The following is a 13,286-nucleotide window of genomic DNA, read 5'->3' as shown; positions in this document are numbered from 1 at the left end:
TTTGGGGCCCATTTTCTCCTCTTACCCTTGTGAAAATAAAAAATTGGGGCTAAAACATAATTTTTGTGGAAAAAGTTTGATTTTTTTATTTTCACGGCTCTATGTTATAAACTTCTGTAAAGCAATTGGGAGCTCAGGGTGCTCACCACACATCTAGATAAGTTCCCTGAGGGGTCTAGTTTCCAAAATGGTGTCACTTGTTGGGGTTTTCCACTGTTTAGACACATCAGGGGCACATCCGCTAATTATTCAAGCAAATTTTACATTCAAAAAGTCAAATGGTGCTCCTTCCCTTCCAAACAGTGGTTTTCCCCCACATATGGGGTATCGGCGTGCTTAGGAGGAATTACACAACAAATTGCATGGTGCAATTTCTCCTGTTACCCTCATGAAAATGCAAAATTGGAGGCTGAAAAACATTTTTGTTGCAAAAATGTGAAAATTTTATTTTTACGGCTCAATGTGCTAAACTTCTGTGAAGCACTTGGGGGTTTAAGGTGCTCACCACACATCTAGATAAGTTCCCTGAGGGGTCTAGTTTCCAAAATGGTGTCACTTGTGGGGGATTTCCACTGTTTAAACACATCAGGAGCTCCCCAAACGCAACATGGCATCCGCTAATTATTCAAGCAAATTTTACATTCAAAAAATCAAATGGCGCTCCTTCCCTTCCAAACCCGCCGTGAGCCCAAACAGTGGTTTTCCCCCACATATGGGGTATCTGCGTGCTCAGGGAAAATTGCACAACAAATTTTTGGGTCCATTTTTTCCTGTTACCCCTGCGAAAATAAAAAAATTGGGGCTAAAGTAACATTTTTGTGAAAATAGTTAAATGTTAATTTTTTTCTTCCACATTCCAAAAATTCCTGTGAAGCACCTGAAGGGTTAATAAAGTTCTTGAATGTGGTTTTGAGCTCCTTGAGGGGTGCAGTTTTTAGAATAGTGTCACTTTTGGGTATTTTCTGTCATAAAGACCCCTCAAAGTGGCTTCAAATGTGATGTGGTCACATGTGGTTAAAAAATGGTTTTGTAAATCTTGTTGGAAAAATGAGAAATCACTGGTCAACTTTCAACCCTTATAGCTCCCTAATAAAAAAAATGTTGGTTCCAAAATTGTTCTGATGTAAAGTAGACATGTGGGAAATGTTATTTATTAACTATTTTTTGTGACATAGCTCTCTGATTTAAGGGCATAAAAATTAAAATTTTGAAAATTGCAACATTTTCAAAATTTTCGACAAATTTCCATTTTTTTCACAAATAAACGCAAGTGATATCAAAGAAATTTTACCACAATCATGAAGTACAATATGTCACGAAAGAACAGTCTCAGAAACAGGGGGATCCGTTGAAGTGTTCCAGAGTAATTACCTCATAAAGTGACAGTGGTCAGAATTGTATAAATTGGCCTGGTCATTAACGTGCAAACCACCTTGGGGGGTAAAGGGGTTAAACAATTGCCTCAACTCTGCAGCTCTGCACTATGCAACCAGTTAGTAGACAGACAAATTATACAGATAATCCTTATAATCTTATTACTCTATTATTCAACTTTCATACAGACATGAAATCACAAAACTCACTGGTGATGTTGGTTCTTGAACCGTGTTTTTTACAACCTCTACGCAAAGATATCGCAAGAGTTCCAGAAGAGATTGAAAGCACAAAGACAAGGTGTAAGAATAAAGGCTTGCCTTGCTGCAGCTGGAATTTGAAGTTTCAGTCTCTCATGAAACGCCCACATACGGCTTCTGAATAGGCTGATTACAACAGACTTACGTTAGGGCGCCAAAACTGTTGTAGCTGTGTTTGTTCAGACCCAAAGTCAGATATGGCGGATCACCAGTGAGGCTGAATTAAATATATTAGGCCCTCCAATATAACGAGTGCTTGGACAAAGGACTGCACACTTGTCGTGAGCAAATAAATTTTTTGTTTATTCACACAAAAAATACTATCTCTTATACCATTTACAAGCAGTGCAACTCAATCAATGTAGCCCTTGTATCTCCCCTGTTACCTTGTTATTGTTACCCAAGTCATGACGACTTTATTCACCCTGTACCCATTACATGTTTTTGTAAAAATCAACAGAATATTGCATATAAGCTAAGAAGCATAAAATCCTTGACTGCGAGACTATGAGGCTGGATAATTCTAAACAAAGTATAAAACAGAGAACAGAACAGAAAAATGTAGAGATTTAGAGAAATGTAGAAATGTAGAGCAGAGAGGAAAAACATTAACCCTTCTATATCAATATCAATAATTAACTTTCTACGTCAGTTTCAGAAAACCTATCCTACATTTGTTTATTAGGATATTATGGTTTTATAATGTAAGATTATATAGAACCCTTAATCCACTTAATGTTTAATGAGTGACCTCTACTAAAAGTTAATAGGCTCAGTATCTGAAGAAAACCTCTTCTAGAAAGACATGTCAATTTACCTGTGATAATCAGGGAACCGGTCACCTTTTTAAGCTTTTTGAGTTAATAATTAGTGTTGAGCCACCCCCGTAGTGTTCGGGTTCGGTTCGGTTCATCGAACACCGGTATGTTCACCGAACTGTTCGTCGAACACCGTCGAACACCGTTAAAACCAATGGCAGGCAAACAAAAACACATAGAAACACATAGAAAACACCTTCAAAGGTGTCCAAAACCTGACAAACTGCTCAGAAGACACAACTAATACATGGAAAAGTGACAAGTAAATATAGTCATGCAAAAAGAAAGAGGTGGAAGAGTAAAAGGAGGGGGAGACACAGATATAGGCATGTCATGCCCTTCTAAAACTAAAAAAGTGAGAAGCCAACACGGCCAGTCCGTTCCTGCCCGTGCGACCTCCGGTTGAGGCAGATCTAAGCTCTGTAATTTAAATTGTCTCTCTAATTTGAATGAGTACACTTTAAATCCTTTTACAAGGATCTATTGGAGGGCAAGTTTCATGCCACAGCCGCGGCACTTCTTGGGTGTGTCAGAGTGTCAGAGTGTGGACTGCAGCTGAGGAGAGAGGTGGTGGACTGAGGAGCTCCCGGGCCGTAAGGCTTTTCCCAGCTGGAAGGACCCCCCCCCTGGACCCAGAGGAGAGAGGGTGGTTTTTGGACTACAGTGGGGCTTGTCCCCTGTCTCCCACCCCTCGGTTGATACCGGGGGTGGGAGTCCCATTTGGACTGTGGGAACTCTTTATTTTTATTATTATTTTCATAAGCCTCCCCCAAGATGAGGGGCACCAAGGAGGCTAAGAAGAAAAAGGAGGCCAAAGTGGCCAAGGAGGCCGAGGCAGTGCAGCCGGAGAGAGGCAGCAGGGCGCCGGCCACAGCTGGGCCTGGGGCAGAGGAAATCTCTCCTCCCGGAGGGGAACCTGGTGCTTGCTGGGATGCAGCGTCAGTCCCCAAGGACTGGGGTGTCCAGTAGAGATGAGCGGTGTTCGACTAGAACTGTTCGCCAATCTCAAATTCGAGCTGTTTTGGGCGGTGTTCGAGTTGTTCGACGAACCCGAACGATTTGCAAAAAATTCGGCTGTTCGAGGTTATGTTCGATAACTGTTCGTGCACCAAAAGCGTGTCCTGCATGTCTGGTGCTATTTAGAGCAAGAATCATGCAGGGATTGTCTGCCACTCACTATAATGCCACAGCCATGGTGGTTGTGGCATTACAGTGATTGCCCAAATCGATGGGAACAGTGCCAACAGTGAAACATGAAAAGCCGGCAATTCAGCAGCGGCATACACCGGTACCCGACAATTTAGAACCGAAAGAATAGAGCTTCACACATAGATTAGATAGATATAAACATGTCAGCCACATATATACGAAGTACAGTGAAAGTGCTGCTTACTGTACTTGTCATTTAGCGTAAAGGATTTATCAAAAAAAATAATAGTGTTTTCATGCACCGTCTCTTTAAAAAAGCCGGCCGGCAATTCAGCATCTGTACCCGACAATTTAGAATAGAAGGAATAGAGAATCACACATAGATTAGATAGATAGAAACATGTCAGTCACATATATATGAAGTACAGTGACAGTGTTGCTTACTGTACTTGTCATTTAGTGTAAAGGATTTATTAAAAAAAATAATAGTGTTTTCATGCACCGTCTCTTTAAGAAAGCCGGCCGGCAATTCAGCATCTGTACCCGACAATTTATAACAGACAGAATAGAGCTTCACACATAGATTAGATAGATAGAAATATGTCAGTCACATATATATGAAGTACAGTGACATTGTTGCTTACTGTACTTGTCATTTAGTGTAAAGGATTTATTTAAAAAAATAATAGTGTTTTCATGCACCGTCTCTTTAAAAAAGCCGGCCGGCAATTCAGCATCTGTACCCAACAATTTAGAAAAGAAGGAATAGAGAATCACACATAGATTAGATAGATAGAAACATGTCAGTCACATATATATGAAGTACAGTGACAGTGTTGCTTACTGTACTTGTCATTTAGTGTAAAGGATTTATTAAAAAAAATAATAGTGTTTTCATGCACCGTCTCTTTAAGAAAGCCGGACGGCAATTCAGCATCTGTACTCGACAATTTATAACAGACAGAATAGAGCTTCACACATAGATTAGATAGATAGAAACATGTCAGTCACATATATATGAAGTACAGTGATAGTGTTGGTTACTGTACTTGTCATTTAGTATTAAAATAAAGGATTTATTATTAAAAAAATTGGCGTGGGGTTCCCCTTAATTTTAGGCTCTAGCGGAGGTTAAGCAGACAGCTGGGGCAGATGTTTGAAGCCTGGGAAGGGGGTAATACCCACGGAGCTTCCCAGGCTACTAATATCAGCCCCCAGCTGAATACATAGCCTTTACTAGCTATTAAAATGGGGGACCCCCCCAAAAAAATGACGTGGGGTCCCCCCTAATTTAATAGCTAGCAAAGGCTAGGCAGACAGCTGGGGGCTGATATTAATAGCCCAGGAAGGGAGCCATGAATATTGGCCCCCTCCCAGGCTAGAAACACCAGCCGTCAGCCGCCCCAGAAATGGCGCATTCATAGGATGCGCCAATTCTGGCACTTAGCCTCGCTCTTCCACGCTGCCCTGGTGCGGTGGCAGGGGGTAATAGGGCTGGGGTTGATGTCAGCTTATAATGCCAGCTGACATCAAGCCCAGGTTAGTAATGGAGAGGCGTCTATAAGACACCCCCATTACTAACCCCATAGTCAAAGTTAAAAAAAACACAAACACCCAGAATAAAGTCCTTTAATTGAAATAAAGACACAATTCTTTATTGTTCTAAATTAAACCATACTTACCGTCACGCCCATTCCAGCTGAAGCCAACGATCTCCTGTAATAAAAATAAAATAATAAAGCAACATCATCCTTACCTTTCCATGGTTCCCACGACAGCTTCAGCTCTGCTACATCGAGATGACAGGCTGGACCGCAGCAGAACGCCGCCATCCAGCCTGTCATCCCGCAGACACTGAGAAGAGCAGGCTTGCTTGCGCTCCACATTGTCTCTCTGTGACGGCATAAAGATGAGCCGAGGTCATGTCCAATGAACTCGGCTCACCTCATGCACGTCACTGACAGCGTGGGAGAATTCTCACGCTGAAGCGCTGAGTGCAGGAGAATTTTCCCACGCTGTCAGTGAGGTGCATGAGGTGAGCTGAGTTCATTGGACATGAGCTCACCTCATGCACGTCACTAACAGCGTGGGAGAATTCTCCTGCACTCAGCACTTCAGCGTGAGAATTTTCCCACGCTGTCAGTGACGTGCATGAGGTGAGCCGAGTTCATTGGACATGACCTCGGCTCATCTGGATGCCGTCACAGCGAGACACTGAGGAGCGCAAGCATGCCTGCGCTTCTCAGTGTCTGCGGGATGACAGGCTGGATGGCAGCGTTCTGCTGCGGTCCAGCCTGTCATCTCGATGTAGCAGAGCTGAAGCTGTCGTGGGAACCATGGAAAGGTAAGGATGAGGTTGGTTTATTATTTTTCTTTTATTGCAGGAGATCGTTGGCTTCAGCTGGAATGGGCGTGATAGTAAGTATAGTTTAATTTAGAACAATAAAGAATTGTGTGTTTATTTCAATTAAAGGACTTTATTCTGGGTGTTGTGTTTTTTTTAAATACTTTACTAGAAATTCATGGCGGTCATGTCTAATACTGGCGTGACCCCATGAATTTTGGGCTTGGGGCCAGCTGATAATACCAAGCTGGCCCTAACCCCTTTATTACTCAGTGAGCCACCGCACCAGGGCCCTGGATGAGTTGGGTACAGCGCCAGAAGATGGCGCTTCTATGAACGCGGCATTTTCCGGGGTGGCTGCGGACTGCAATTTGCAGCTGGGGGGGCCCAGAAAGCTTGGGCCTCCCTGCGCTGCAGATTCCAGCCCCCAGCTGCCTAGTTGTACCTGGCTGGACACAAAAATAGGGCGAAGCCCCACGTATTTTTTTTTTAATTATTTCATGAAATTCATGAAATAATTAAGAAAAAAAGGCCTTCCCTATATTGTTGTGTCCGGCCAGGTACAAATAGTCAGCTGGTGGTTGGGGGCAGCCCGTTCCTGCCTGCTGTACCTGGCTGGACACAAATATAGTGCGAAGCCCCACTTCAATTTTTTTTAATTATTTCAGGAAATTCATGAAATAATTAAAAAAAAATTGACGTGGGGCTTCGCACTATATTTGTGTCCAGTCAGGTGCAGCAGGCAGGAACGGGCTGCCCCCAACCACCAGCTGCCTATTTGTACCTGGCCAGACACAACAATATAGGGAAGCCCTTTTTTTCTTAATTATTTCATGAAATAATTTAAAGAAAATTGACGTGGGGCTTCGCCCTGTTTTTGTGTCCAGCCAGGTACAACTATGCAGCTGGGGGCTGGAATCCGCAGCGCAGGGAGGCCCAAGCTTTCTGGGCCACCCCCGCTGCAAATTGCAGTCCGCAGCCACCCCGGAAAATGGCGCATTCATAGAAGCGCCATCTTCTGGCGCTGTACCCAACTCATCCAGGGCCTTGATGCGGTGGCTCACTGGGTAATAAAGGGGTTAGGGCCAGCTTGGCATTATCAGCTGGCCCTAAGCCCAAAATTCATGGGGTCACGCCAATATTAGACATGACCACCATGAATTTCTAGTAAAGTATTTAAAAAAAACACAACACCCAGAAAAAAGTCCTTTAATTGAAATAAACACACAATTCTTTATTGTTCTAAATTAAACCATACTTACCGTCACGCCCATTCCAGCTGAAGCCAACGATCTCCTGAAATAAAAGAAAAATAATAAAGCAACATCATCCTTACCTTTCCATGGTTCCCATGACAGCTTCAGCTCTGCTACATCGAGATGACAGGCTGGACCGCAGCAGAACGCTGCCATCCAGCCTGTCATCCCGCAGACACTGAGAAGCGCAGGCTTGCTTGCGCTCCACAGTGTCTCTCTGTGAGGGCATCCAGATGAGCCGAGTTAATGTCCAATGAACTCGGCTCACCTCATGCACGTCACTGACAGCGTGGGAAAATTCTCCTGCACTCAGCGCTTCAGCGTGGGAGAATTCTCACACTGAAGCGCTGAGTGCAGGAGAATTCTCCCACGCTGTCAGTGACGTGCAGGAGGTGAGCTGAGTTCATTGGACATGAGCTCACCTTATGCACGTCACTGACAGCGTGGGAGAATTCTCCTGCACTCAGCGCTTCAGCGTGAGAATTTTCCCACGCTGTCAGTGACGTGCATGAGGTGCGCCGAGTTCATTGGACATGAACTCGTCTCATCTTTATGCCGTCACAGCCAGACGCTGCAGAGCGCAAGCATGCCTGCGCTTCTCAGTGTCTGCGGGATGACAGGCTGGATGGCAGCGTTCTGCTGCGGTCCAGCCTGTCATCTCGATGTAGCAGAGCTGAAGCTGTCGTGGGAGCCATGGAAAGGTAAGGATGAGGTTGCTTTATTATTTTTCTTTTATTGCAGGAGATCGTTGGCTTCAGCTGGAATGGGCGTGATGGTAAGTATGGTTTAATTTAGAACAATAAAGGATTGTGTCTTTATTTCAATTAAAGGACTTTATTCTGGGTGTTTGTGTTTTCTTTTAACTTTGACTATGGGGTTAGTAATGGGGGTGTCTTATAGACGCCTCTCCATTACTAACCTGGGCTTGATGTCAGCTGGCATTATAAGCTGACATCAACCCCAGCCCTATTACCCCCTGCCACCGCTACAGGGCAGCATGGAAGAGCGAGGCTAAGTGCCAGAATTGGCACATCCTATGAATGCGCCATTTCTGGGGCGGCTGACGGCTGATGTTTCTAGCCTGGGAGGGGGCCAATATTCATGGCTCCCTTCCTGTGCTATTAATATCAGCCCCCAGCTGTCTGCCTAGCCTTTGCTAGCTATTAAATTAGGGGGGACCCCACGTCATTTTTTTGGGGGGTCCCCCATTTTAATAGCTAGTAAAGGCTTTGTATTCAGCTGGGGGCTCATATTAGTAGCCTGGGAAGCTCCGTGGGTATTACCCCGTTCCCAGGCTTCAAACATCTGCCCCAGCTGTCTGCTTAACCTCCGCTAGAGACTAAAATTAAGGGGAACCCCACGCCAATTTTTTTTAATAATAAATCCTTTATTTTAATACTAAATGACAAGTACAGTAACCAACACTATCAGTGTACTTCATATATATGTGACTGACATGTTTCTATCTAATCTATGTGTGATGCTCTATTCTGTCTGTTATAAATTGTCGGGTACAGATGCTGAATTGCCGTCCGGCTTATTTAAAGAGACGGTGCATGAAAACACTATTATTTTTTTTTAATAAATCCTTTACACTAAATGACAAGTACAGTAAGCAACATTGTCACTGTACTTCATATATATGTGACTGACATGTTTCTATCTATCTAATCTACAGTGCTGGCCAAAAGTATTGGCACCCCTGCAATTCTGTCAGATAATACTCAGTTTCTTCCTGAAAATGATTGCAATCACAAATTCTTTGGTATTATTATCTTCATTTAATTTGCTTGCAAGGAAAAAACACAAAAGAGAATGAAGCAAAAATCAAATCATTGATCATTTCACACAAAACTCCAAAAAAGGGCCGGACAAAAGTATTGGCACCCTCAGCCTAATACTTGGTTGCACAACCTTTAGCCAAAATAACTGCGAACAACCACTTCCGGTAACCATCAATGAGTTTCTTCCAATGCTCTGCTGGAATTGTAGACTATTCTTCTTTGGCAAACTGCTCCAGGTCCCTGATATTTGAAGGGTGTCTTCTCCAAACTGCCATTTTGAGATCTCTCCACAGGTGTTCTATGGGATTTAGGTCTGGACTCATTGCTGACCACCTTAGAAGTCTCCAGTGCTTTCTCTCAAACCATTTTATAGTGCTTTTGGAAGTGTGTTTTGGGTCATTGTCCTGCTGGAAGACCCATGACCTCTGAGGGAGACCCTGCTTTCTCACACTGGGCCCTACATTATGCTGCAAAATTTGTTGGTAGTCTTCAGACTTCATAATGCCATGCACACTGTCAAGCAGTCCAGTGCCAGAGGCAGCAAAGCAACCTCAAAACATCAGGGAACCTCCGCCATGTTTGACTGTAGGGACCGTGTTCTTTTCTTTGAATGCCTCTTTTTTTTTCCTGTACACTCTATGTTGATGCTTTTTCCCAAAAAGCTTTACTTTTGTCTCATCTGACCAGAGAACATTCTTCCAAAACGTTTTAGGCTTTCTCAGGTAAGTTTTGGCAAACTCCAGCCTGGCTTTTTTATGTCTCGGGGTAAGAATTGGGGTCTTCCTGGGTATCCTACCATACAGTCCCTTTTCATTCAGACGTCGACGGATAGTACGGGTTGACACTGTTGTACCCTCTGACTGCAGGGCAGCTTGAACTTGTTTGGATGTTAGTCGAGGTTCTTTATCCACCATCCGCACAATCTTGCGTTGAAATCTCTTGTCAATTTTTCTTTTCCGTCCACATCTAGGGAGGTTAGCCACAGTGCCATGGGCTTTAAACTTCTTGATGACACTGCGCACGGAAGACACAGGAACATTCAGGTCTTTGGAGATGGACTTGTAGCCTTGAGATTGCTCATGCTTCCTCACAATTTGGTTTCTCAAGTCCTCAGACAGTTCTTTGGTCTTCTTTCTTTTCTCCATGCTCAATGTGGTACACACAAGGACACAGGACAGAGGTTGAGTCAATTTTAATCCATGTTAACTGGCTGCAAGTGTGGTTTAGTTATTGCCAACACCTGTTAGGTGCCACAGGTAAGTTACAGGTGCTGTTAATTACACGAATTAGAGAAGCATCACATGATTTTTCAAAGGGTGCCAATACTTTTGTCCACCCCCTTTTTTAGGTTTGGTGTGGAATTATATCCAATTTGGCTTTAGGACAATTCTTTTTGTGTTTTTTTCATTGAAGACAAATTAAATGAAGAGAATAATACCAAAGAATTTGTGACTGCAATCATTTTCAGGAAGAAACTGAATATTATCTGACAGAATTGCAGGGGTGCCAATACTTTTAGCCAGCACTGTATGTGTGAAGCTCTATTCTGTCTGTTATAAATTGTCGGGTACAGATGCTGAATTGCCGGCCGGCTTTTTTAAAGAGACAGTGCATGAAAACACTATTATATTTTTTAATAAATCCTTTACACTAAATGACAAGTACAGTAAGCAACACTGTCACTGTACTTCATATATATGTGACTGACATGTTTCTATCTATCTAATCTATGTGTGAGGCTCTATTCCTTCTTGTCTAAATTGTCGGGTACCGGTGTATGCCGCTGCTGAATTGCCGGCCGGCTTTTTTAAAGAGAGTGTCTTCTGAGCAGTTTGTCAGCTTTTGGACACCTTTGAAGGTGTTTTCTATGTGTTTCTATGTGTTTTTGTTTGCCTGCCATTGGTTTTAATGGTGTTCGACGGTGTTCTAAGGTGTTCGACGAACAGTTCGACGAACAGTTCCTCGAACATCCCGGTGTTCGACGAACCGAACCGAACCCGAACACTACGGGGGTGGCTCAACACTAGTGTCCAGGCCGCGGGGGAGCCCATAACCACCTATGGCTCTTGCCTGAATTTGTACCTCAGCAAGCACAAAGAGGTATGTAAGACCCTGAAGTGACTCCGGGAGGAGCTGCGGTGCGCCCGGCATTCTGCAAACTGTGCGTCAAAGAACCGGAGGCCAGCCCTGTCATCTCATGTGGAGGAGCTGAAAAGTTCCATTACAATAGTGGAGGAGAGGAAGATGGAGATCTTGGCAAATGCAGGACCTTTCAGAGAGAAGTTGGTGAACGACGAAAGGTTCTGGGGGGCACCAGTGGGGTCTGGCCGCCCGACCCAGGCAGAGGAGGAGGAGGCTGAGGAGCCTGCCATCAAGGAGTCTGCTATGGAGGAGGAGGAGGAGAAGCCGGACAACCTGCCTGCTCACCTGGTAAGTAATGACCAGGTCACACATAGTGGACAATTAGATCCTCACCAAGTCGCGCTCCCATCGGACTCCAGCAGTGTGGAGGATGATGATGGGAGTAGTGACAGTGGTAGCGAGGGGGGTTGCCTCATGCGCCAGATCCGGCAGCTCGAGTCCCCGGGAGTGGATTTCTCCCAGTTTACATTTGGGGACGAGGGCTGCCTGGATGAGGCAACTGGGAAGGGGAGGAAGGAAAAAGGGAAGAATAAGATCAGAGCAGAGGAAAAACTTGTGTATGTCCCCCTTCCTGGGACCCCCCGGTCCCACTATGTGCCCGCTTCCCACCCCGGCCTGGGTTCTGGTGTGGGCCCAGTGCAAGGGGGCGGGAAGAGAAATGTAACCACGGTGAAGGCTACCGTCCATGCTGATTGTAGCATGGATGGGGGAAAGGGACCTAACATGATGATGGTGCCGGAGGTCCGGCTGATCCGCGACCCCACCTTGGTGGGGGAGGTTGTGCTGCCAGGGTCCCTGGCAAGTGTGTCATCTACTGGGTCTGCGGGGGCCCCGGGGCTGGCTAGTAAGAGCAAGGTGTCGGCCGTGATAGCCGCCGCAATCCTACCCCCGCCCGCACCCTCGGCGGTAACATCGAAGGGCGGGAGGTGTGCCGTGGCTGAGGTACAGCCAGCCGTGTCCCGGACCGCACCACCGGCGGTGTGGGCGGTGTCGCCGGGGTCCCCTGTGTGCCTGCCACCATCTGGGGCCATAGGGGCCTCAGCGCCGGCAGTGAGTAAGGGCGGGCGTTTGAGGGTTAAAACTGTGGCTACACAGCCGGCCGTGTCCCTGACTGCCACTTTGGCAGGGGGCATGGCGCTGCCAGGGTCTGCAGAAGTTCCAGTGCCAGTTTTTAGAAAAGACAAACCCAAAAAAGCAATAATATCAGCAATAACAGCAATAACTACAATAACAACAGAAGCCCCGCCCGCGGGGGGGGGGGGGGTCGGGGGCCCCCGCTAGTATTGTCTCACCTGGGTCAGTGGGGTCTTCGGCGGTGGCTGGTCCCCCCGGGAGAAACGTTCAGCAGACAGAAGTGGAGGAGCAACACTCTGCAGCAGCTCCCACTCTTGCTGCACGCCCTGCTGAGAGAAAGGGGGCATGTCCAGCTTAGAGAGCAGCAGTGGGGGCTGTGGAAGGAGTGAGGAGACAACACCCATAACACCCATACCGCCCATACCTAAGCCCAGGCTCCATAGGACAACAGCAGCTGCTCCAAATCAGCACACTGTGAATAATGTGAGTAATGTGTGTAATAGGAATAACAACGGAAGGCGAAAATGAGAGGGGGTCTGGAGTGAAAGTGGTAGGGAATAGGCAGGATGTAAATGGGGGGGAGGGGAAAAACGCAGGGGGGGGACGCAGGGTTATGGTGTGAATGGTGGCAATGGTGAAAATGGGGAATGTGTGGAAATGGATGAATGGCCGGTTTTGGGAGGGGGCAGTGTGAGTGGTGAGGCTGGTGAGGCGAGTGGGGTGAATGGTGATGTGGGGACTGGTCCACCGTCCAATCGCGCGAGTGGTGCCGGTGCTATTGGCGGCGCCGGAATGAATTTTTCGGGGGCTGTGGCGGGGTCTTCCTCGCCCTCAGGCTCGGGTGATGGAGATTTCCACCGCCGTCTCATGCAGGACCTGAGGCATGGGGATCGGACGATCTCAGTAGAGGGGAGGGATGTGGACCTGTCCTTTTGGTTGGACAAATTTGGACAGGCCGCCTTCCAAGAGAAAAGGGGGGGAGAGACTGTATGGTCTCTCCCTACAGCCAGGCGGGGGGTGTCTAGGAGGAACGTGTCCCTCTCCGGTGGAGGGGTGATGATGCGTGCCCACCAAGATCAAGGGTG

The 13,286-nt window shown here is 46.1% G+C and overlaps 1 protein-coding gene across 1 annotated transcript in view; it reads right to left on the bottom strand.

Moving 5' to 3' along the window:
* LOC141257754 (sulfotransferase 6B1-like) overlaps positions 1 to 12,553 on the bottom strand; it is a 297,433-nt gene extending 284,880 nt beyond the window's left edge. The window contains exon 1 of the mRNA XM_073672684.1: positions 12,420 to 12,553. The gene's annotated coding sequence lies outside the window, so the exon portion shown is untranslated. The remainder of the gene's footprint in view (positions 1 to 12,419) is intronic.
* Between the last annotated feature and the right edge of the window lie 733 nt (positions 12,554 to 13,286).

Source organism: Phyllobates terribilis, unplaced genomic scaffold (assembly GCF_046119375.1).
Source record: "Phyllobates terribilis strain yellow unplaced genomic scaffold, ASM4611937v1 Scaffold_3__8_contigs__length_932513732, whole genome shotgun sequence".
In the NCBI taxonomy this organism is placed as follows: Eukaryota; Metazoa; Chordata; class Amphibia; order Anura; family Dendrobatidae; genus Phyllobates; species Phyllobates terribilis.
Note: the sequence above shows the minus strand (reverse complement) of the source record. Positions and strands in the feature narration are given on the sequence as shown.